Source organism: Canis aureus, chromosome 8, assembly GCF_053574225.1.
Source record: "Canis aureus isolate CA01 chromosome 8, VMU_Caureus_v.1.0, whole genome shotgun sequence".
Classification (NCBI taxonomy): Eukaryota; Metazoa; Chordata; class Mammalia; order Carnivora; family Canidae; genus Canis; species Canis aureus.
In genome coordinates, this window is record NC_135618.1 from 12,981,386 (window position 1) to 13,007,619 (window position 26,234).

At 35.7% G+C, this 26,234-nt stretch overlaps 1 long non-coding RNA gene across 9 annotated transcripts in view; it reads right to left on the reverse strand.

Annotated features, from left to right (window-relative positions):
- LOC144318334 (uncharacterized) overlaps positions 1-22,672 on the reverse strand; it is a 161,803-nt gene extending 139,131 nt beyond the window's left edge. For all 9 annotated transcript variants that reach the window (XR_013384201.1, XR_013384205.1, XR_013384204.1 and 6 more), the window contains exon 1: positions 22,552-22,672. This is a non-coding gene — a long non-coding RNA (uncharacterized LOC144318334). The remainder of the gene's footprint in view (positions 1-22,551) is intronic.
- Between the last annotated feature and the right edge of the window lie 3,562 nt (positions 22,673-26,234).

Consider the following 26,234-nt stretch of genomic DNA (forward strand, 5'->3'; position numbering starts at 1 on the left):
TACATAAGAAAATATTTAAGTTCCTCAAAGTAAACTTCTTCTGTTACTTAATTTTAACACTGAATGCCATCATTAAATTGCCTGTGTGTGCCTTTTATTAAGTAACTTTATTTAAAAAATAAGGGTCAGAAATGCTATCTGTTTCTTCACTTCATTGAAATCAACACTTTTTTTGTTTTTGTTTTTTACTGAATTATAACCTTACCCTTCCCAAAATGTGTGGTAAAATTACCAAGTTTTCACATAGAGTGAAAATCTGGTCCATAGATGGTTCACAGATGATTTTTGAGGCATAGAAAACCTACTACTAGATATTATCCTTCAACTGCTATGCTTCTAGGCTTCCTAAAAAATAAGTAAAAGTGATGTAAAAAATCATTTAATATGAAAAATAATGCTTAGGTTGTGGATGTCAACTATATATTTAATGAAAAAGGACATTAAAATGTTGCATGTTTATAGGAACATGAAAAAGTGTGACTAGGAAGAAGAATTTAAAATATACACTTCAGTGGGACAAAAGCTAACATTACTTCCTGTGATTGCGGTATTGTTAAAAAATATTTGTTGTCTTTCCCTTTGAAAGTGTTACACATCCCATTCTGACTGATGTCTGTCTGGCTAGGCCACACACATTGCTTTGGCCAATGAAATGTTAAAATCTGAGAACTTGTAAGAACTAATACATGCTAAGTGAAATATATCAGACTGAGAAAGACAAATAGCCATATGAATTCACTCATATGTAAAATCTAAAAAACAAAACATTGAATTAACAAACAAAAACCAGAATCAGACCTGTAAATACAGAGAACAAACTGATGGCTGACAGATGGAAGGGGTATGAGATGTCAAAATCGGTGAAGGGGAGTGGGAGATACAGGCTTCCAGTTGTAGAATGAAAAAGTCATAGGAATAAAAGGCACAGCATAGGGAATATAGTCAATGATATTTTAATAGGGTTGTATGGTGACAGATGGGAGCTGCACTTGTGAGCATAGCATAGTGTATAGAGATGTTGAATCATCATGTTGTACAACTGAAACTAATGTAACATTGTATGTCAACTATAAAAAAAAAAAAAAAGGAGGAAAAAGAAGAACCAATACATGATTACTCCAAATCTCTTTTCCTTTTTTGATGATAGACACTATTATATTGTTAGCCAGGATCCTGGAGTGAAAATCGCATGGAGCAGAGCTATTGCTGCTTCTCAGCTGGCATGTAATATGGGCGTCAGTGAAACCACTTTTATTGTTGTAAGCCAATACAATTTTGAAGTGTTTGTTACTCAGCCTACCCTACCGTATGCTTATTGATACACTTTTTATAAGTTAAAAAAAGATCTTATCAATACCGTTTTTTAAAGAAACAACTGGGTGACTCAATGTTATGAACACCGTATAAAGGTCTTCTGAAGGGCTCATTTGATTAACAATTAATAGCATGTCCATCGTACAAAGATACAGACACACACACACACACACACACAAAACAAAGATACAGCCACTTAATTTGTTCAGTAAGAACCTGAAAATCTAATAAGCAAATAATGTCTATCTTCTCCAGGTAGCAATCTATGCACTTCATGAAGACATTATGGCAATTAATAAATCAATCCACACTAGGGAATAAATGTGTATAGAGCTAAATGATAAAAGTATTTAAGCATAATCATATCTACTAAAATATGTTGTAGTGAGGTTCTGATAACCTTAGTTCCACTCCTTGATAAATAATTTGTGGTTGTTTTGTGTGTTTGCTTATTAATATAACATAGATTTCTCCCAGCCTTTCATTATTCAAATTCTACAGGAATTTTTCACTGTGTCATGTTATTTTTTTTCTCTGAGTTTCTATGCCAGTATGTCATTTTTTTCTGTATTTCTTTTTTATTTTTTTTCCTATTTGTAGAAAATTCTGCATCTATCCATTTAGGATTGCTTAAAGTGAACTTTAAGTTTAATGATTATCATCTATATTGAAGGTTGTTTCCTTTCCAAATGGTTTTGAAATTGCCAGATGCTAGTTCTTATCACTGATAAATAGCTTCACTTTTCATGGACTGAACCTCTGCCTAATAATAAAGGTAATGATGAGGAAGATAATGGCTGCCATTTATTTAGAGTCTACAAACCCTAAGAACTATACTTGGTACTTTATAAGAATTATCTCATTTAAGTCTCACAGAAAACATATAAAATAGTTATTTTCAGTTTACATTTAAGTAAACTGACAGAAGAAATTTGCTTGCATAGGGTCATAAAACAAATTTCAATGTCCATTGCTTTTCTCCTAAGCTGTATTATCTTCTCACACTATTCTGTGGGTCTTTCAGTCATCTTTCTTTGTATTTTGCCTAGTGCTGTAGCAATGGCAAGACTGATGAGAATGCTTCTTTAAGAGAAAAATATACTTATTTTTTGGTATCTGAGCTGAAAAATATTACCCTTATGTTATTTTTAAGTCTGAACTCATGATCCTGAGATCAAGACTTGAGCTGAGATCAAGAGTCAGACACTTAACTGATGGAGCCACCCAGGTATCTCTAAATATTGCCCTTATTAAGCAGAAACATGCCCCAAAAGGCATTTCTTGGATAAGGCCATTAAACACCTTCCTATCAACTTTAAGTTTTCTGTCATACTCAGTACAACGCAAAATTAACTGTACTCTTCGGTGGGCCTACAGAAGTGTTACATGAGTAAGAATAAAGCTAGTCAAAGTTACAATCTGGCCTCAAAGAAGGAGGTGGCAACTCAGCTCTCTTTTAGTCAATTGTCTGTTTTTTACAGGATTTTCTTTGGTGAGGGAGGTATAGAATCTCTAAGCAAAGTGAGATGAGTTACAGAACTATGCTTCTAACATCATTAAACGGGGTTGAAGGAAGTCTCAAGCTATTAACTAGGGTTATGAAGATCAAGGTCTAATCTGTTGTGGAAAGAGGCAGGAAAAATTATGCCAGGATAAGTCAGTTTCCAACCAAGAGAATGGGGTAGGCCCCAATGCCACAAAGTAAAATGAGCCTCACTTAGAAAACTAAACAGAGTTGATGGTGAAGGCTAAAGCTCGGTAGATAAAAGAAAACCAATAACTCACACTCCATGAAACTAGTAACAGGTTTAGAGCCATGAGACTAATTTCAGGGTGTGGGGACATCTGGTGGTCAGCAGTTGGGTGTCTGCCTTTGGCTCAGGGTGTGATCCCGGGATCCAGGATCGAGCCTGCATCTGGCTTCTTGCAGGGAGCCTGATTCTGCCTCTGCCTATGTCTCTGCTTCTCTTCCTCTCTCTGTGTCTCTCATGGATAAATAAATAAATAATCTTAAAAAAAATATTTTCAGGGTGGGAATGACTCCTGACAGTCTTGGTTTTGGGAAACTCAAGATTCCTGGTGGGATTTAAACATAGACCAAAGACTTTCAGTAGGAATTATAGATTTGCCTTTCACTAGCTGTGTGATCATAAGGAACTTACTTACTCTATGATTTTATTACCTTCAATTGTAAAATACCAATAATTTTAGTACTTGTCTTAGGAGTTTCTTATGATAATTATGATATATAAAGTGTTTCTATTGGCTAGGGCAGTGCCAAAAATAAAAGAGGAATGGCACTTTCCTAGTTTATAATTGGGCCAAATAATTTCTAGCAACCCTTGAACCCCAAAAAGCTCTGTAGAAGTTATAGCACTTGGAGGCACTCCTGAAATGAAAGTGAGCTAAGAACTAGCAATTCTTTTTCTAGTCCCCTATTCCCACAATTACCATCCCAGTTTGAGTCCAACATTACCATCTGTCAACTGGATATATTTACATACATAACGTGCCTTGAATGATTTTATTATCTTCACCCTCATACAAGTATATTTCTTTTCACTTGTCAAATATCATTTATAGGGATGGATCACCATATGCATTCAAGTTCAAAATCTCCATTTCCTTTACATCCATGTCTAATTCATTTCCAAATCCATTCTACATCTGTAATATTTATCACATCTATTCTCTTTTATTCATTTAACAGTTGACTTCCTAATTACCATCTCAGTTGTCTGTTATACTCTGTTACTTATTTGATCTCTTTTTCTCTAAATAACTTCCCTATAATCCATCTTGTCTGTCATCTTAATCCTATAAAAACACATGTAGTTCAAGCATTATTCCTCCCTAAGCATTATCAATGATTCTTCATTTCCTATAGAATAAAGTATATAAATTTGCTGGCATTAATGGTTTTTCTTAAGTTGGTCTCAGTATATAGTTTATTTTTATCTTATTCATATTATTCTCTTTTCTATATTTTATTTCCAGGAAAACTATTCTATTTATTTCTGAGCACATTTTGTCTTGGTTATTCATCTCTGACTTTGCTTATCATATTCCTTCCATCTATTAATGCCAAATATCCATCAGATATTTTTACTTCTTGAAGATCCAAATGAAATCATTATATTTCTCACTTGTTAATGGTCCTGTTTAACTTTGAATGGTATATTCACCTGAAATATAAGCTCTTTGAGGAGAGTTCCTGAGTCTTTTATACTTTATAAAGTATACCCTTTATTGAACAAAATGGTGCTTAATAAATGTTGAATTAATAAATGTATAAACAAATATGCTAATTCAGGGTATGAAAAGTAAAACTATAAAAATACCTTATGAAAAAATTGCTAATTTTGAGAGGTGTTTCAAGCCTGGTTTTCAAGGTACAGCTTCATGTTGTTTTAGTCATTTGCTTGGGTATATTCCTTATCACATGAGTTATTCTCTACATGAAGGAATAGTTTTAAATAATTATGTAAGAACACATATTGTTTTATTTTCTTATCAGATAAAAATCTTTCCCTTTCTTGATACCCACACACTAATGAAAACTCTGAGAAAACTCAAACTTAGACCTTCAGCAATTTTATAGGAAATTCAAAACTTGTCAGGAAAAAAAAATGCAGTTCCCTGTGGCTAAGTTTATATATATATATATATCAGTATTTTTTATCTGGATACTTCGAGTGTTTTTGTTTAGAAACACTGAAGATGTTGTGAATGTAGGGATGAGTAGGAAGGAAGTATGTTGAATTAGCATATGCATGGTAACATCTGCTGAAGAGAGCACTGAGGATGCTCAGAATATCTTAGCCTTACAAGGATGTAAGGAAAGGAAAGGAAATGAAAAAAAAAAAAAAAAAACCCAGAGATATGGGAGGAGTAGAAAAGCAAGCCTTGAATCATCTATAGCTCTTTGTATCAAGTCCTATGTTGTTCCTGAATAGCTCTCTACAGAGCTTACTTTACTACTTGAACTCAAAAAATGGCAAATAATAACAATAATAATTGTATTACCATAATTTGTTACTATATAGTTGGTATTTGAGGTATAATCAACTGGAACCCCCAAATTAGCAAGGAGGCTCTCTGCAAATTTTTATCTAAACACTTCAATATTTAAACAATCTAAATTATGTAATAAAAGTAATCATTCCCAACCATTACCACCACCACTTATCCCAAAGAGAAGAAAGTAATTCCTTCTAAATTCACACAATATGAAGTTTTTAGACATGGTACAGTTAGGGAGGAAAGAAGGAAGGAAGGAAGGAAGGAAGGAAGGAAGGAAGGAAGGAAGGAAGGAAGGAAAAGAACAAAGAAAAGAAAAGAAAGAAAGAAAGAAAGAAAGAAAGAAAGAAAGAAAGAAAGAGAAAGAAAGAAAGAAAGAAAGAGAAAGAAAGAAAGAAAGAAAGAAAGAAAGAAAGAAAGAAAGAAGAAAGAAAGAAAGAAGAAAGAAAGAAAGAAAGAAAGAAAGAAAGAAAGAAAGAAAGAAAGAAAGAAAGAAGGAAAGGGAGGGAGAGAGAGAGGGAAGGAAGGTGTTCATTCTGCTACTTTTGAGATGTTAAAGAAAAAATGAGTGATAATTTGTGAAATTAAATAATGTACTACTGAGAAGTACTCTTTCACAACCTCATTTATTTATATAACCATTATTTACTGAACATTTGCAATCTATAAGACATTGGACATTAAGCAAGACAAGCAAGCTTCATATTCTCATAGAGCTTACAGTGAAGTGGGGAAAAGTGGAAAGAAAAAGATACTTATGGATTGTGATAAATATCTTGAAGCAAATCAGAAATGTTAACCAGAGAGTAACCATGATGGTTGAAAAGCCATGGTAGGGAAAAAAAAAAAAAAGTGCCATGGCAGTAGTATAGAAAGAATGGTCTGAGAAGGCAAGGAGGTAATTTGGGACCTAAGTTTAGGAACGAGCCAGCCATGTCACGAGGAAAAGTAGAGGGAGATACAATACAAAGAGAACAAGAAATGAAAGACCTTGAAAAAGGAAATATTTTGGCACATGCAACATGAAAGGAGGCCAAAGTGGCTGCCACCTGGGGACCAAGGGGGGAGAATGACATGAGTTAGGGTCGGAGAGGTGGAAGGAGGCAGTATGTGCAAGATCCCAAGGTCAAGCAGTTGAGTTTATTTTTCCTGACTTTAGTGAGAAGCCATGGAACTGCTTTAAGGAAGTTAGTGAAAATTATAACCACTCTGGTTGCTAGGAGAGAGTAGACTGGAGGTAGAAAATAGACATGCAAACATAGGTTTTGGCAGTAACCCCACAGCAAGATGATAAGGGTTTAGGATTGAAACTAAGGATGGAGAAAGTGCATATAGATTTAAGATATATTACAGAGCTAAAAGTGATAGTAATTGCTGATGGATTATATACTGAGGAGGGGGTAAAGCAAGGCAGATACCAAGCATAGGTTTCTGCTTAGGTTTTCAGCTGAAATAATTGTGTATGTGATGGTTCCATTTTATGAAATAGAAAAGACTAAGAGACTAATTTTTATAGTCTTCATAAATATGTGAATTTTAATACCTGTGAACCAATGGGACTCTAAGTAAGAAAATTGAGCTTTTGGTTCTACAAGACTCAAGCTTAGAAGAGAGCTATGGACAAGATATAGATTTGGAATAGATTTGGAATTTTTTCAGAGAGCTACTACCATTTAGTTATAGAGTAGAAGAGTAATGTTTGCTAAAAGCATTCAGAATAGCTAGTGAGATAAAACAAACAAAAAATTAGGAAACGATGGAATTATGGATTCCAAAAGAGAAGGGCACTGGGAGAAGCATGTGGTCCACTGTGTCAAAAGTTGCCAAAAAGTAGCATAAGGTAAAAAAGTGATATTTCCATCAGATTGTAATTTAATTTTATTAGCCAGTACAATTGGAATATGTTATAATTTAAAACATATGCAAAATGATGGAATACTGCACTTCCTATTCATTCATTCACTTGATCAATAAATAATAGGTATTACAAGCTGTGTTAGGCACTATTAGAAATACTTTCTTTTGTCCTTTCAATTTTCTTATTGCAGGCTAAACTTTATATCTGTAATCTGACACTAATCTTTTTCTGAATAATCTAATTTTGATTTATATAGTAACCTTCAGGCCAATAACTTTCTAGATCCCAATTCTATTGAAATTTCCTTTTGTAATGATAGAGTCATCCCAGCCCCCTTCCCTTTCCCAAAAGAGTAGCATTTCATAAACTTCTATTTCTCCTACCATTGATAAGGGCATGAAACCACAATCAGACTGGAACAGACTTAGGAAAATAGAATCATTAAGTTAAGGCATAAAGAAAGTCCAGCTGTTTTTTTTCTTTTCCAAACCCAAATAATGCAAAATTGCTCCTTTGAAACAAGAAAAAAGTAGGTGATTACAGGAGGCAAAAATAAGCAAACAAACAAAACAAAGTAGTGATTTAATTAAATGTGTTATTCTAATTTCTCTTTTCACAGCTTGCATTTTTTAATCATTTATTTATGGAGATTAGGAGACTGGCCTCAAGCCATTGCAGAAATACAATGACTATAGGTAGAATCTACTCTGGTGGCATTGAGCCAAGCATCTCATATTATGAGTTTTGGCACAAGGTGTTACTTCGAGAGGGCAGACTTGTTTCTCTGTATATCAGGCCAATCTGCACTACATTCTTTCTAAAGCATGGTCTTTATTAGGGCTTGGCCTTTTACATCATACATGGTCCACGTATTGGCACAGCTTGCCAAGGGTTTTACTAAATGCATTTTCTACATGTTACTTTCAGGCATGGTGTTTATTAGTGACATAATTATCCACCAAGACCAAATTATATAAATTGGAAAATTTTAAATTCTGTGTTTTATGCATTATTAAAAGAAAAAAAAATCTTTTGGCTGCCAGATTGTGAAAATGTTATGTACATGACATAATGGTCTCCAGCTCAAAATACTTACTGTACAGATCTTAACATAAAGTCTAGAGTTTTACTTTCATGATAATATTCCTCACTTAACTGGGTGTGAAAAATTATATAAAAGCATTCTCACCTGGAGGTCACAGTATGAACTGAAGGGGATACAGAGGATGCTAATAGAAGTGGGAAAACTCATGATGCAATGTCCAGATGTACCAGTAAGAACAAATAAGGCCTTTAAATATTTTTGCCATTGCTGTTATGATTTTATAATATTACTGTTATTGTTTAAATCGGGGCTGCTTTTGGAAATTAGCTTGATTTTAATTACCATTCTGGAGAATATAAGGCCGTTTATTTAAAGTGACTCAACTAAGTTTGAAGTTTTCTCTCCCACCTCTTCCCCTTGATGTTCATTATCTGGACAAATAACATTATGTAGCACTAATATGAAATAAAAAGGACAGGTGGAAGCTATGGTTGTGTTTTGTTCTCTTTTTCCCCCCAAGAGCACTTTGGACTTGCACTTGTTAGCAAATTGCAGCCTGTTATGTTCGCTTTCTGAAATAGAAATTGGAAACAGAGATAAAATGAGTAGCAACAAAACACATAATGCTGCCACTGCCATCCCCACCAAGAAGTTAACTCCAGTTCCATCATCTATTGACTTCATTCAAAGAGAAAGACTGAAATCCCACCCTGTTCTATGGTAAGGATCTTATTCAATGGTTTAAGAAAAGAGCTAAAGAGATTTTTAAATTTCTTATGTCTTTTAAAAATAATTCTTTAAAATGGATTATTTTGTGTGCTACTTGTTTTATAACTTATAGGCACTACTGTATGTTTCTGGATAGCAGTTTAGATGACCATCTTAAAAACAATGGACTAGAACAGTACTTCTTACGTTTTAACGTGCATAAGAACCACTTGTAGACTGTTAAAATGAAGAGTCTGATTCAGTTGGCCTAGGGTAGAGCCTGAGACTCTGGATTTCTAACAAGTCCTGAAGTGATAGGGTGCTGCTGGTCCATACAGCATATTTTGGGTAGCAAAGAATTAAAAGACTCTAGAGAGATCACCTTCCTTTAGAAGCAAGGCATAAGCATAGTGTATACATTGAAAGGAAGATTTGAAATTTTATTATTAATTATTATTATTTATGTTTCAAAGTAATGGAAGATTTTTTGTGATGAGTTAGAGAGTTTAGAGTTCAGAGAGTTAGCTAATTCATCTGAGTTCGTTTAGAAAGTTTATTGAAAAGTCTGGGCTTCAGAATATGATACTTTTAGTTTACTAATATGGTCATTTTTTTCATTGTAGAAATTTTATGTTTTACATTTAAGCACACATTTGTGATTGTCCATAGAATTTAGTTATATATTTCTTAGAGTAGGGAAGCATTTGGCTATTTCTGGGCCTAAATTCTTTAATTTGTGGTGTCTCTCTTAGCCAATAGCGTTCCCTTTGTCACGTTTGTATTTTAGGGCTTCCCAAATAATTGATTTGATTACATAATAAGAAGATAGAGACTTGAGGGTGACCACTGATGGTTTTAGCATATCTAACTCCTTTGGCAGGTTAGAAGCAAAAGAGATAAATCAGTGGTTTTTCATAAGAGATGGAGTGGTAGTAGTCATAGTGAGTATCGGAATCATGTAGGAAACTCTTATATATTTCTCCCTCTCCCACTCATATTCTCCTGGTGGACGCATGGATATTTTAATTTGCAAATATTAGAATCTCCTGGTGGACGCATGGATATTTTAATTTGAAAAACTAATTCTGATTTGCCACCTCCACCTTCACAATTAAGAAATGCTGAAATGCATTAATATTTTGAGCATTTTGAATTTTAAAGTCAAAGTGATAGATAAAAATGTTTAGTTAAATAACACTAAGGGTTTGTGTTAGAAATTTTCTCACAGACCAAATAGCTGAAGAGAATAACATGGCAGCATATTCTGTTGCATTGGCCAGTGGTCCTGAACTCTGGTCATAACCCTGGAATAACTTAGAGGAATTTTGAAAAAAAAAAGCCCAAGGCATGAGCCCCACCCCAGACCAATTAAATCAGAATCTGTAGGCATGAAGTCTGGCATCTCTATTTGTTAGAGACCCAAAGACCCAAAAAGCCTTTGTCTGTGAAATAATCTAGAATAACTGATTTTTGTATTACCAAAATACCGAGTTTCAGAGTAGTAAATCATAGGAACTTTTATTCTTCTCATGAAATTCTTCAAGACTTATTTCTTCCTGATTGTATATAAGATCCTGTGGACTATAAACAAATGCATCATCATAAATGTTGCCTTTTCTGGGAATAATCAGTGATTGTAATATCAAGGGAGGTGTATTCAGTCATCTCAGTAGATTTCTCAAGGTATATAGAGCTGACTGAACTCAATTTAATGAATTAGTGCTAATGGCATTCGAGAGCTTAGTATACTATTAGGTCCTTTCACTTAAGAACATGCTTTGTTGTTGTTTTGTTTCCAATCCAATTATATGTTTTTTTTTTTTAAACTTACATAGGAAATAAATCTCTTGACAACAGAGAAGAAACAATTTCCAGATTACCTCACACTCCTATCTTGCCTGATTTCTTGAATGAAAGTTTAAATGATTATTTGAAAAATCAGTTATAATTTACATGAAATAAAATTCATCCTTTTTAGTGTACAGTACTGAGAGACAATTCTCCAAGGGTTCTCATATTTCTGTATTTCTTTCAAGCAGAGACACTGACTGTCCTTTCTTCTGGGCTATCTTTCAAGCATGTTTGCATAGCAAGCAGCCTTGGAAGACTGAGCTCTTTCCCCTCGAAAAATGATAAGGGATTATATGAGTCATCAAGTAAAGTTTCTTGAGACTATCTGGGCAGATTCATAATGTCATCCCCTCAGCAGTCAAGGAAAAAATGTTATTTCAGTTTCCCACCAACAAATTGAGTCCAAACCCTCTATTGGACTGCTTGGGGATTAGTATGTGCCTCCTCTGGGCATTCTATTTGATTCTTTATATTGGCTGAGCTACAGGTCCGTCCCAACAACGGGCTGTGTTGGAAGCTGTCCAGGAAGCTGTGGCACACTCCGTACATTTGGGGCTCCACTCCCCTAATGACCCTTTTGAATTGCAAGTCTCTGTGACTAATGACTCTGCCAATTATAGGCTTCTGTTAAAGAAAGGCAACTTCCACTCAAGAGAGTTGTTTTAGGGTTTGGACTTATCGCCTCCTTGATACAGCTACCACCCTTCCTGAAAAGCAACTATTAGCTTGCTACTGGGCTCTTGTCAAAACTGAACTCGTGACCCATGGAACTCTTGTGACACTCCTGCCTGATATTTCCATTTGAGTACATATCAGCTTGGACTCAACTAACAAGGTGGGGAGGCCCAGCTGGCTTTGCATTGTAAATGGTATATTTAAAACACAGCTGGCCTCAGAGGCATCTTGGCTTTATAAGAATAAGTGATAGCTATTCCTCTGTGAGAAACTTTATATGCCATTCCTCCATGTGAAGAAAAGCCATTGGTCCAAGGGGCTTTCAATTCTCAGAGGCCCCCTAAAAGTCTGGGCAGGGTTCACTGGTGATTGGGTTAGGCCAAAACTTGATGTTGTCCCTTGGGCTGCTGTAGCCATTCAGCTTCAGTGTCAGCTATGCAGAATCAATAATGGATGTGGTCACACCACTTTGTGGATGGAATTCAAAGCCACTGTCACAGCTCTAGCCACTATTTCCTTTAATGAACTTTGCTACATTTTTATTGACTTGTTGCTAATGATGTAGCTGTTATAGAAAACTCCAAACTCACAAATGGAACATACCGGTTTTCTGCAGTTCTGTGAACTACAGAAATAAATCACTGCTACAGGTCAAACTGTATGGGTCTCTCACATCCATGGTAAAATTCCATTCTCCAGTGAGACTGAGTAGAATTAAATCCTGCATATCCCAATTGTCATCATTGCTACCCAGATCTGTCATGCTACAGGTATGGCTACATATCCATCATTGTAGACTGGAGTAAAGTAAAGGTTGTGTTTCTGACATGGAAACTACCAGTGCATGTCAGAAATTGTGACTCTTCATAAAGTTGACCTGTGTTCTTATGGTGAGAGCCACCACATCTCAGGGGGCATGACCTTCACTCATTCCTGACAAATGGGTTAAGTCAGACCTTTCACTTTTTTATGGGCTACCAGTGATGCCTTACTGATGCCTTTAGTTTTTCAGGTCACTGTGTTGCTCATCCAGTCCAATCAGCCAACTCTGGCCGCACTACTGTGGTCCTTGATCCTAATCTGTATCATGCTTGCAGCTCTCTGAATCAGCTGTAGTCTGATTATCCACTCAACAAAGCTGATGGACTTGCAAGCTCTGCATCATCCACAAGTATCTGGTAAGTTTAAGCATTGAAAGAGCTTCTTCAAAAATTAACTTAGAAATATTTCTGACTGGGATGCCTGGGTGGCTCAGCGATTGAGAGCCTGCTTTCTGTTCAGGATGTGGTCTTGGGGTCCTGGGATGGAGTCCTACATTGGGCTCCCCTCAAGGAGCCCGCTTCTTCCCCTGCCTGTGTCTCTGCCTCTCTCTGTGTCTCTTATGAATGGATGAATAAAATCTTTTCTTTTTTTTATGGTGAAAAAATTTATATTTAGATTTATAGCCGGCTGGACTCTGTTTAGATGATCCCAATTTTGTTGGCAACATCCAAAGCATCATAGTCAGGAGCCAGTCAAACATATGCTTTCTTCTCTCCATCTTGCCTGATCAAGGTGTGGACCTTGGCCACATCAATGTCATAGAGCTTCTTCACAGCCTGTTTGATCTGGTGCTTATTGGCCTTGACATCCACAATGAACACAAGTGTCTTGTTGTCTTCTATTTTCTTCATGGCTGACTCAGTAGTTAGGGGGAACTTGATGATGGCATAGTGATCAAGCTTGTTTCTCCTGGGGGTGCTCTTTCGAGGATATTTGGGCTGCCTTCGGAGCTGCAGGGTCTTGGGTCGTCGGAATGTAGGTGACATGGATCTTCTTTTTTTGTGTGATTGTGAACACCTTTCAGCACTGCTTTCTTAGCTTTCAAAGCCTTTGCTTTCTTTTAGGCTTTGGGAGGGACAGGGGCTTCCTTCTTAGCCTTCAGCGCCATCTCAGTGAAAGGTGGATGAATAAAATCTTAAAAAAATAAAAAGAAATATTTCTGACTCAACTTTCCTTACCTCTTCCTTACAAAAATAGCTTAGTCACTGAATGTGGTAATCTTCAGAAAGGGATCATCTTCCTAGGTCACTTCCTAGGTAATAGAATGAAAAGGATGAGGACAGAGATAGATTCTGAAAATTTGATATTTTGTCCTAACCATTCCTGGGCATAATTCTTCTTTATTTTCACTGATAGAAATATTATACAAGCCTATTTGGTACACTTTCTGCATATCATCCTGGCCAAAAGAAGGTATAGATATTTCAAATGCTTTTGGTTCAGATTCTGCTACATGACATAGGCCGAATGGAGTTGGTCGTAGCTTCTGTCAGGCAAAATAATCCGAATGGTGAACAGAATGGGAACTCAAGAGAAATATCACTAGAAGCCAAGAAAACGTAGAAATGAGAAATGTATGTTGTTGGCAATTCTCCACTGGTGTCCATTTTTCTACACGTCTTGCAAGCAGAGAGATGGCTGTCCTTTGCTCTGCACTATCTTTTCAAGGTTGTTTGTACATGCACATATATTTAAATTCTGTTTGATAACCTCAAAATCTGGGATATAGCTGAGTCTGATCTAGATGATGCATTGAGTTCTGATAGTATATTTTTTTTCTTTCTTTTTCATGTGCCATGTATTTTTTTTTATCCAAAACTAGACATAACACACAGGACAGTAGAGGCTAAGATAAGTTGTAGTTATGTCTGCAAATGAGCATGCCTCTTCTGCTTTGTCTCTATTGTGGGCAGACTGAGTCCATCTAGTTAGGAAATGAGCTAGATTTTATTTTGTTGCTGTTGTTATTCCTATTATTAGCTTCAGCCTACTATAGGTATCAAATCCTTTTGGATTCCTTGTATTTGGATTGGAGGTCAAGTTGCCAGAACATTTTACTCAATGTTTCTGTTCTATGATCAACGTTAGACTGTCTCATATGGCGTGTATCTCAGAGAGAGCTCCAAGTTCTTCCAACTCCTCTAGCAGTAGACTACATTTACTTGTTCTTCATGCTTGCTAGCCTAGTGGGGGTTTTCAGAGGGTTTTCTTGGCTGTTCTGATTCAGAGTTTGTCTTAGTCAAGCCCTGTGTTTTTATATCCCTGTGAAGAGGTCTTCTCAGTGATTCTGTTCTTCCTCCCCATGGCAGCCAAACTCTGTCCTGTATCTTTAATAGGTCTTAGGTGGAAGAAAGTTTTTTTTTTCTTAAATTTATTTATTTTTTATTTGTTCATGATAGAGAGAGAGAGAGAGAGAGAGAGAGAGAGGCAGAGGGAGAAGCAGGCTCCATGCCGGGAGCCCGACGCAGGACTCGATCCTGGGACTCCAGGATCACGCCCTGGGCCAAAGGCAGGCGCAAAACCGCTGAGCCACCCAGGGATCCCTGGAAGAAAGTTTTCTATGGCTACTCTCCCACTGGTGAGACCATCTCTAATGGTCTGGACCCAAACTCATTTCCTGCCTTTCCACCAGTGTAGAGGGCTCTTTCCTGTCCTCTTCTCCTGGTCTCAATGCTTTTTAACCTGTGCAGACCCAAAGAGGGTTTGTTGCCCTTCCCTCAATGGCACAAAACCTTGGCTTCATAGGGGAAATAGAAGAAAATGATCCAGTCTTGGGGTCATGCCTCTCCTGCACAGACTCTGTTCCCCTTTCCAAGGCTTTCACCACCAATGGAAGCTGTCTCTGTTACCCGCTAGCTCCCATCCTTTCTTGTGAATATATGTCTAGGTCTATGGAGAAGGGTCTGTGGCTGGTTGCCAACTCTCCTTCTGTCTACAGTTGCAAGGAATTCTATATTTTCATGGTAGCTCATACTCCGACATTAACAATTGATCAAATATTTTACATGAAATCATTACCTCCTTTTATGATGGTCCCATTTTCCTCCTATGCTATTTATTTACCCCAGACAAGCCAATCTCCATGCCCCATCTCCTTGAAGGAGCCTGTCTTTTCTTAGATTTGACTAGTTGGTTGTCTTGCATCTTCAACTCTCTGATGGGTCTATAAAACTTATGATTTTATAGATTGTTTAGCTTTTTCTTGTTGTGAGGGTGGCAGGAATGTTCTTTCTAGCTTTCTACATCCCATGCAGAAGTAAGAACTTAAATGGATTTTTGGTAATATCTTAATTCTTCTGGCCTTATGAACCTATGGATCTTTATTTAAAGACTAACTTTAGCCTTTTGTCATCTGACTCAGTACTGTCACAGAGAGAATTTATTATCAATCAAGGTCCTATGCTATATTTTATTTCCTCCTAAGTTTTAAATGAATTGTGGTATTTCACTACAGAAAAAAAGACACCTAAGACAATTGTGGTTTATAGTTTCTAAAAATAAAACAACTTCTGAACTTCACAAAATTAATAAATAAAAGATTCATTACTTATGCTTCAACAGGGTTCTACTTATGGCATGGTTGATAGAGCACTATACTTATGTCACTGCTCTCTCATTTATTATGTGATGATCTTATAAACTTGGGCAAGTTATTTTTCTGAGCCTACATTTATTTATTTGTAAAAAGGGCAAAGTATAATATGCTTCTTTTCCACATTGGGTGTCTAAGAGATGTCAATGATATAAGTATGCAGAAGTGCTAATCTCAGGAGAAGCACACAATATCATTTTTTACCAGACATACATTAAGAATAGTTTTACAATTGCAAAAGACATGGATGGAGCTAAAGAGTATAATGCTAAGTGAAATAAGTCAGAGAAGGATAAATACCATACAATTTCACTCACATGTGGAATTTAAGAAACAAAATAACTGAGCAAAGGGGGAAAAAAGAGAGAGAGAAAGATATATAAGCAAAGACACTCTTCACCATATCTCCATAACCATCTCAACTGATAGTTCCCAAGAGTAGGGGAGTGATGGATGGGTGAAATAGGTGACAGGGATTAGACAATGCACTTGTCCTGATGAGCACTGGATGACTAGGATTAAAATAAAAACTTATATATATATTTTTAAAAGAATAATTCCCCCAGAATATGATCTTAGAAGAATCTCTTAGCATTTCTCCATCTCAATTTTTTTATTGGTAAAACATGATTTCTGTAACATATTCTTTTACAGCAAATCTCACAAACCAAAATGATAAGAATCAAAGACATAGTATCTGTAAAAGGGTCTTGTGCACTATAATAAGGTTTAAATGAAAAGTGTTCTTGCAATAATTCAAATGTAAGATTCTCTTTACTTTTAAAAACTGTTTACCAATTATGATGGAAATATTAAACCTCTAGAATTTATTTGAAATAATGTTAGATTTGTAAAAATAATTGTGTTTGCTACTTTCTTACAAACTAGAAAGATAAATGGAATCATATTTAGTTTTCATATCAAATAAAGTCATATAAGATACAAGATCATTTTCTAGGTGAAAATAATTCACAGAAAAATATATAATTATTGTTTAGATATATATTTTGTCTTCCTCTACCAAATAAATACATAAAATCTCTGCATATTATTGATATATTTGACAAAACAAAATAACAAAAACCAATTGTTAATTAACTTAGCAACACAACAGCAAATACCTAGTTCGACTAAATGCAATAAATATGACACTACCAAAAGATCATCAAAGGGATTAACTAGAAATAGTAGGCACAAGGTTAAGTTTGCTGGATTTAGCAAATAAAAGGACAGAAAATTGTCTTAAATTTAAATTTCAAGTAAATAACAAACATGTTTGTTTTTTTTTTAAGATTTATTTACCTATGTGAGAGAGAAAGAGAGGGAGAGAGAGTGCATGTGAGCAGGGTGATGGGCAGAGGGAGAAGGAGAGAAAGAACGCAAACAGATGCCCTTCTGAGCCTGGAGCCTGCTGCTGAGCTCAATCCCAGAACCCTAAGATCATGACCTGAGATGAAGGAAATCAAGAGTCAGTTGTTCAACTGACTGAGCCACCCAGGCACTCCCAAAATACTGGTTTTAATATAAGTATGCCTCCAAATATTGCATGGGGCATGCTTGTACTAAAAAAATCATTTGTGGTTTATCCAAAATTTCAGTTTAATATAGAATCTTGTACTTTATCTGGCAACTCTACATTCAATTAATGTTTTCTTTTTCCTATAGTCATTTGAATTGTCCTCAGTTCTAATTTTAAAAAAACCTTAGATGGCTCCTCATTCTTTATTTCATGCAAAAGAAATAGGAGAAATCTAAGTGAATCTCCTTAGGCAGCTGGTGAAATCCATAACCACCACGGCCCTATTAAGTATGCCTACCTTTCTGGGATGCCCTAAAACTGAAGCCAAGTTGAGGTGATGGGATCAATGGGTGGTTATAAGTTCATAAAAATTTTAATCTAGAGTAACATTCCCCATGAGGCTCTTCAAGCCTTATAACTATCTACTCCTCCTAGTAGAAATAGAATTTCTCCTTCCAAATTTATTGCTGCTTAAGCCCACACTTTAAAGGGGCTGCCCAATGCCTGACATTTCTCTATAGTCAATAACACAAAGGATCAAGGTCATAAGCACATGTTTCTTTTATTCCATAGTGAATCTCTAATTCAGTGGCTCTCAAATTTAGCTATATCTGAATCACCCAGAGGGCTTGAAAAACACATTGCTGGGCCACATCCCTAGAATTTCTGATTCAGTAGGTCTGAGGAAAGACCCAAAGCTCTCTGATGATACTGATATTGCTGGTCTGGGGACATTCTGAGAATAACTGCTCTAAATTAGAATTCTTAAAGGAAAGAATATTATAGTTGATTAACTGGAGTATGCTATTCATTTGGCACCTCTAAAAATCTGTAGTAAAGAAGGGTTACAGAGATAAATTATATTCATAATATTGACCACATGGCATTTCAGTCTTTAAATGCTTTCTGAATCATTAAAGAGAGATTGTACTACATGAAATCTACAGCTTAGGTTTTTTTTTGTTCTAATTTTTTGAAAATTGATTGATAATGCATGTTGGTGTGCATATGGTATCTCTCACGTCTAAACATGCCAAAGAATAGAGACATGCTATATGCTATATTTTAAAATTAATTTTAAGTACAGATTCTCAGAACCCTTAAAATTATATTTAAATGTGGTCCATTAGCATTTCTAAAAATATACAAGAATAAGAAACAAAATCTTCCTGAATACCTAGATTCTTTGTACTTATGGAAGCATTGCAGGGAGGGAAAGTAGGGCGAGGTACAACATTCATTGAGTAAAATTATAAGCAATTCAGTTTTTGTTATTTCTCTAAATAACATACTTCCTCCAAGGCATTGAAGATATTTTAATAACTTTAACTTCACTGTCTCTCTGAAGTGGCTAATCAGCAAGCACTTCCAAGTGTAATTTAATGAAATGCAAAAAAGTGGTTAAAGAATTTATTAAGCTTAGTAGTTTAAAGTCTTCCCAAAGCCCCATGTTGGACCAGCTGGCTCAAAAGTAAGGCTAGCACATAAATTTTATCACATATATATCTGTTTTTTGAAATTAGAATATAAAAATACCAGAACTCAAAAAATTTTAGTCTCTGAGTGTCACTTGCAACTCCAACTGATAGAATGGATGGCAGCAGGGAATTAAGTGTAGAGATTATTTTTAAAGAGCATAACAAAATGAGATCCCCTGTGAGCGCTTAGAGTTTGCACTGTCTCTTGAGACGCTGTTACTATACTCCTCAGCACATTATCCAATGATACACTGATTGATGTATAGGAAATTACATCAAGAAGGCTAGCATGTTTTGGAAAAAGCCTGCAGATAAAAATCAGTCCTCCAATCTCAAATCAAAATGAAGAAATAAAAATAAAGAGTAATACCCAAACTTCTAAATAAGACTTTGAACTCTGTGGAATCCTAAGCAAATTCATCCTCATCCTTTATTAAGTATGTTTGATATTACATAAAGTGATAGCAGGTATTTTAAAATTTGCTATTAATACTTAATAATAAATAATTAAGTTTCTTTATTTTTATTTTTTAGAAATTTTTTCCACCTTTTTTGCATATTTTTTTTATTGGAGTTTGATTTGCCAACATATAGTATAACACCCAGTGCTCATCCTGTCATGAGAGACACACAGAGAGAGGCAGGGACATAGGCAGAAGGAAAAGCATGTTCCCTACGGGGAGCCCAAAGTGACTTGATCTTAGGACCCCAGGATCATGAACTGAGCCAAAGGCAGACGCTCAACCACTGAGCCACCCAGGTGTCCCTTTAATTAAGCTTCTACTATTCTTATTCTAGGTCTAATTCTAGGCAGTTGACATATCTAACCTCACTTTATTCTTATGAAAAAACTTAACGGAAAAAGTACTGTTATTATGCCCAGTTTACAGATGAAAAAAACAGAGAAAGTGAAGTTATCATTTGCCCATTTACCCCCAGCTTGTAAGGGGTCTTGACTAGCAGTATGACTATAAGTCCCTCTTGAAGATTTTAGCTATTGAGCTCATTCAGATATAGTATTTAACATGATCATTATGCTATCCATATGAATACATACAGTAATCTCCATTTGATAGACAAGGAGGTGGGTTTTGAAGTTATTATATAATCTTGCTGTTCCCTGGGATTCAAACAGATTTGGATCTAACTTCAGTGTTGCAGTTTGACTCAGCAAATTAATTATTTTTCCAGTTTCAGGACCCTTACCATAGCATACTGATTAAATGTAAGTACTTATTAGGGCAGTTTTGAGCATGAGAAATACTGTATATTTAAGTAACTGATTTCAGTCAGTAACATTTAAACAGTTCTCAATAGTTAGTAATATAAATTTATCAAGTTCCTCTATAATAATTTGTCTAAATTGGAAGATGTGATTTGGATATCTAATGCTCATAAGTATTTCTGCTATACCATTTAGGTCTGAAACATACACTTTTGATAAATCCAAATAATGGATTTATCAAAAAATAACCTCACTGTGATTAATACATGTAGACATTGGGTGGGGGGAAGCAGATGCCTATTTTGTATGCTCAAATTAAGACTGTTGCAAGCAGCCTGGCCAAATTGTTTTAAAGGATATTGCCGTGTAACTTTAATACATATGGCTTTAGGCAATAATTAAAAGATCAATTTCACAGTTGGCAATTAGGAGGTAAAGAGTACATGGTTAATTTCTGCAAATATTTGGTATACTCTTGAGTCTAGAAAGCCAGAGTTGCAAACAAGCTATTCTGTAAACATTACTTTTTTAATTTAAATAAATCAAGGCAAAGTTTTTAAGTGTGTGTAATGTAGAGACACTGTTGGTCATATATCTGAATATATAACCATCCTTGTCCAGCCCTTATAAATGCCTGTTTATTTTGTAATCATTTTAAGAAGTACAGAACAACTATAGCATATTCCTTCTATAGCCACAGTTCATCTACACACCCCTCGCCAATTGGTTAATTCAACTCCATCTTAAAGGTTAACCAAAGAGACACCCAAGAAACATCTAGTAGTTCATTTCTTCAATTAGGATGTCAAAACAGTGACAAGAGCAAGCCCTCAGAGCCCCTTCTACTCTCAATCACTACCACTTCCAAAGGCCCACCTAAATTAGAGATTTTTTTTCTTTTTATTATTAGTGTGTAGTTTTAGTGAGAAAAAAAGAGCTGACAGTTGAGATTGCTTTCAACATTGTTCTAGAATAATTTGTATTTCGAGGACAAATCATATCTGCACATATGGTTGTCTACCTCATAGAAATTCTATGTTGGGATTTGGGGCTGTGGTATGGAGTAATATTAACTTGTAAGAATTGTCTTTGGTGTATGTATTTCCTTTGGTGAATTCATTTCCCTTGGTGGGGCAATGATGATGACTTTAAGGGTACTGAAGTATTCCAACTCTTCTGGGACAAATACCATCTAAATGTCAATCTGTTGAGGTCTTGCTAAAAGCTGTACCAAAAAAAAAAAAAAAAGAATATCAGGAATTTGTCTTGGATTGCATCCAAAAAGGGGTAGGCTACCTTAGACATAAGGGTATGTTATTGTCACATAATCACATGTGTTATAGAGTAAGGGCAAAACTATTACACGGCATTCAATATTATTATGTTGGGAACAACAGAAATAGAAGCTTCTCACGGGGATGATAGCTATTTTGTCATTAACTCTCACTTCGTTACCTTAGGTGTTCATATTAGGCAATTAAAAGTCCTTATTTTGTGTTCCTGACATGAGGGTGCCTTGGAACCAAAAGGCAATGTAACCTAATACATGAAGTCTGAACAAAAATAAGCACACTTTTCTTGAGATATATATCATAAATATTTATTCCCTTTTTAAAAGAATAACAGTTAAATTACTAAAAGGTTACAAATATTAAATGTTAATTTTATATTGACACTCTCAAAATTTTATTTATATTCCATTACCTCTGTGTGTGTTGTGATCACCCAGTTTGACCAATATACTTCTTTTAATCTATCTTGTATTTTATCTTACAGTCAAGGGTTCAGTGCTTTAACAGTTTTTTGTTGTTGTTGTTGTTGTTTTACATTTAAGAAACAATTATTTTACATATTTAAATTTAGAGAATTATTCTAGTAATTGTTTGTTACAAACTTGAAGTAATTATTACCGGATTGTACCTTCATATTTTCCTTGAATGTAGAAACTAACCTTGGTCTTCATGCTTATCTCATTACATGCAAGTTAGTCAAAATGAGGTGCCATGGATGGAATAAGAAAGAATTCATGAGTCCCAAGTGATTGACATTTAGTTAAGCATCTTTAAAATTTTTTTTCTTCAAATTTCTTTCTTAATATATAAAATAAGTTGCTTTCTCTCATAGTGGGCTTGGTGGAAGAGATAAAACAAGTTCACATCCTAGGCATGGCCAAATAAACATGTCACCTTGCTGAAATTTAAAGGCTGCCACCTATGGGTTGGCAAAAAGTATTTAGACTCTTCAGAAGTAGGGATCTTGACCTTTCCTTGTTAGAGGGCCTGCAAGGCCAATGGCACCAAACCCATCAGTCAAGGGAAGTTGGAATACCTGTAATACCATAGACTTGCTCTCTCCAATGAAATGTGAACAGAAGTGAAGTATGTCTCCCCCAGGTACAAGCTTCAAGAGCCAGTGGGTGATTTGCTATGTTCCCTTCCACTTACCACGACAATTGTGGCAGTCTGTGTTGAGGAGCATCTGCAATCTGGGGTCCCTTGAATGACTATCCTGAACATAGCCTTCCTGCTGAACTGCTCTGCTCATGTAGCCCAACTGGAAAATCTATTCTTTTAGAACACTGAGTTTTTGAAGTCATTTGTTACTATGGCAGCATAATGTAGCCTATTCTAATGGATGCACAAGCCACCCTCTATTAGGAAGAGTTGACTTAGATCTCAATTGATTTTCCGGGCACCTCTGAAGCTCAATGTATATCACAAAGTTTGGGGGTTTGGGGAGAAACTTGGCCCTGGAGAAACTATATAGCTGGTGATGACCTGACCAACTGAAACTGATAGGGAGCAATTTCACACTTAAATAATTTCATTTCAAAACAACATAATTTTTAGTAATGTCCTAAATATAGTTTAGCAATTCAGCAACTTCTACAAATTACTGGTGAGAGAATTCTTTAGAAAATGAATTCTGAATATTCCTATGTGTCCTACACAGAAAAAGTTTACTTAATAAAATTTATATAAGGATTTTAAGAAGAGATTTACATTGGTTTCACATAGGAAGCAAAAAAAAAAAAAGTTGGTTAACTATCTTATTTCTGTGGTTTTCAAGACTGAGGAGCAAAGGTTGCAGTTAAGAATATTAAGTTAAGAATATTAAGATCATATAACCAGAGTGATGCTTTGATTCAGAAAAGAAAGAAAACATGTTTTCTAGTGTTTTGGCACAGTTTAGTCCATTCACTGAGACTATGAAACACAGTGCACTCCCTCAATCTCAATTTCTTCTTCTATGAAAGGGGTAATGGTACTCACTATAAGAAGGCTATAAGAGTTCATTGCCATTATTATTGTTGTTGGCTGGGAGGCAGGTATAAGGGAATATATATCATTCACTGCTTTAATATATGGGAGTTCAATGCTTAGTGATTTAGATATTTTTCCTCCTATCTTTCTGTCAAATACTATCCACTGAAGTTTTGAATTTTTAGCTTATATGGTTGTTAAAAATTGTAGTTGAAGATAAACAATTCTATATAATCCAAATCCAATTCCTAGTATCTGATGAAATAGTGTGTTTGGGGAAGCTGTGTCTGTGGATGATGCTTTAAAAAAGCATTTGGACCTGAACCCCAATAACTTAACCCAGATTTCCTTTGGGCATAAGTCAAGTGGAGATTTATCCTTCCATCAGGTAGCTCTCTTATCTTCCTCTCTCTTCTTTCCTGACCATCTGACATTCCAGATTTATATTTCTTCCTGAAGAAACAGGGGAATGGTTTACTGTGCCTGCTTTCTCACTAAGGCTGGGAGCAATTGTGAAAAGAGGAGATCTTCCTGCCAAGTTGTTTTATTCCATTTTGAATCCATATCCCCAACTGGATACTAAGCATTTTTAAGTGCTGGGGAAAAAGTGGTTTACTCAGGCTGCTCTCTATGTTAATGAATCCTTGAGTCAAAATTTTATGGCTGACAACAAACATTTCCTGGGTGTTTGTATGGAATACAAAATAGAAGGGAACTAAACATTTTTGAGAGCCTACTATGTATTGAGTGCTGGTCTAACACTTTCGGTTTTGAGCCTTATGACTCAATGAGTTAGGCTTTATTACCCCAATTTTTCAAATGAGGAAACTGTGGTTCAGAGAGGTAGAGGTAATTAACTAAATTTGCATAACTAATGCTTTTCAGAACTGAGAGTTGAACCTTAGGCCTCTCTTGTGCTCAAACTCGCTGATCTTACTACAGAACCATACTGTCTTCTTTAAGGAAGTTATAATTTAAATAAGTTAAGCAACTTATTCTATCTCTAGGTACCTCAGTTTCCTCCTTTGGAACATGATGGTAATGATAAGTCATAAGATTGGGAAGAAGAAATGGGGAAACGTTCCAGAGTTACTAATATAATGAAAATGCACCTGGAATATTCAGAAAGATAAGAATAAAGCCATATGACAGAGAGGAGTGTTTAAGCAGAGATGTATTAGTTCACATGCTTCAAGGTGAAGGGGGCCACGATTTTTAGTCTTAAATTTCATTTTTTTTTCAGTCTTAAATTTCAGAATTCTGATCTTAACGTGCGCAATGATGAAATCCTATTAGTTTTTAGGTATAAAATGGCAAACAGATGTAAAACCTAAACTTAATCTAGATAGTGTACTTTAACAGGATTATTTTTTCAAGGATGTGCTGTTACTACTGGAGGACTTATTGCCCAAAACATGTACTCAAGTTTGGTGACTTGAATACTGGAGTTCTAGTTCTGCCACTAAATGAGAAAGAACTGGAATACCTCATCAACTCTTACTCTCATGATTTATAAAAGGATGGTATTAAAATAGATTTTTTAAAAAGATTTTATTTACTTATTCATGAGAGACACACAGAGAGAGGCAGAGACATAGGCAGAGGGAGAAGCAGGCTCCCTCTGGGGAGCCCAATGTGTGATTCGATCGTAGGACCCTGGAATCATGACTTGAGCCAAAGGCAGATGCTCAACCACTGAACCACCCAGGTGCCCTTAAAATAAATTTTTTTCTTCACTTTGTTACTCTAAGAATGGAATATAATAAAGCATTTAAGATCATGGACCTTTAGGGGAAAACATAATAGGCTTAGAGTCTTTATTCTTCTGTGTTTTAGGTCTCTTACCTTAGGGGTTGGAAACAATCACTTTATGCCTCAGTTTCAATGATTGTAGAATGGAGATAATAATATATTCCTCACAGCGTTGTTGAAAGGATTAACAATAAGGTGATATTCTAAATGTATATAATGCAAGTCTTGGCATCTAGGTTCATAAAATTAGATGCAGCTATGGTGAATAATGCTTTCTTAGGCAAGCCACAAAGAAGGGATCCAAGTTTGGTATCACTTCTTTGTAAGAACGACAAATAAATAAGCTGTTTTCAGCCTTCTACCCCCTAGAATAAAAGGTTGAGATGCCATAGATTACAAGGGTGTGTGGCAAACAATATTTTTATATTCTTCTTGGATTTCTTCCTCCTCTCAGTTCCCTGGCACATGAAATCATACCTTTTGGGGTCTGTTTGCATTTTTACTATTAAGAACATAAGCTGACTTAGGGCATGCAGTGAAGAGTGCTGAAGGAGAAAGGAAGTGGTGGGGACCCCTTTCAACAGCATCACATCTAGGGAAGAGGCACATGCTGCATGTCAGCCAGCCCACCCTGGGAGAGGAAAAGATTACTAATGGAGTAGTAATGTTAAAAAGAATAAAAAGTGAGTCCTTTTTTTTTTTTTTTTCTTGGAACCATTAAAACTTTTCAAAAATACACAAAACCAACTTGAAGCTCAATTAAGGGCTGCTAAAAGGGAGGAAGAGTTTGCTGTATCTCCAGCATCTGGACTAGAGCTAGTGCATGTAATGCATATCTGTCACTGACAGCTTTCTGGGCTATTTTTAATTCAGTCTAATTAGTCATGTCTTCTCCTGCAAGTACAGGAATCAGTTAGAATATGGGTAACAATTGTGAAACTACCTTTGGAGAACTCCTTTGCATATTATTTTGGAAGACAACCATAAAGTCCTATAAATGATAGCCTCCATAAATGTCAGCCCAGATAATTCAGCTGATGTCAACAAGCAGAGGTTGGATGGGCTGTCACAGATATTGGGCTGAATACAGCACATGACATCAAAATCATGGC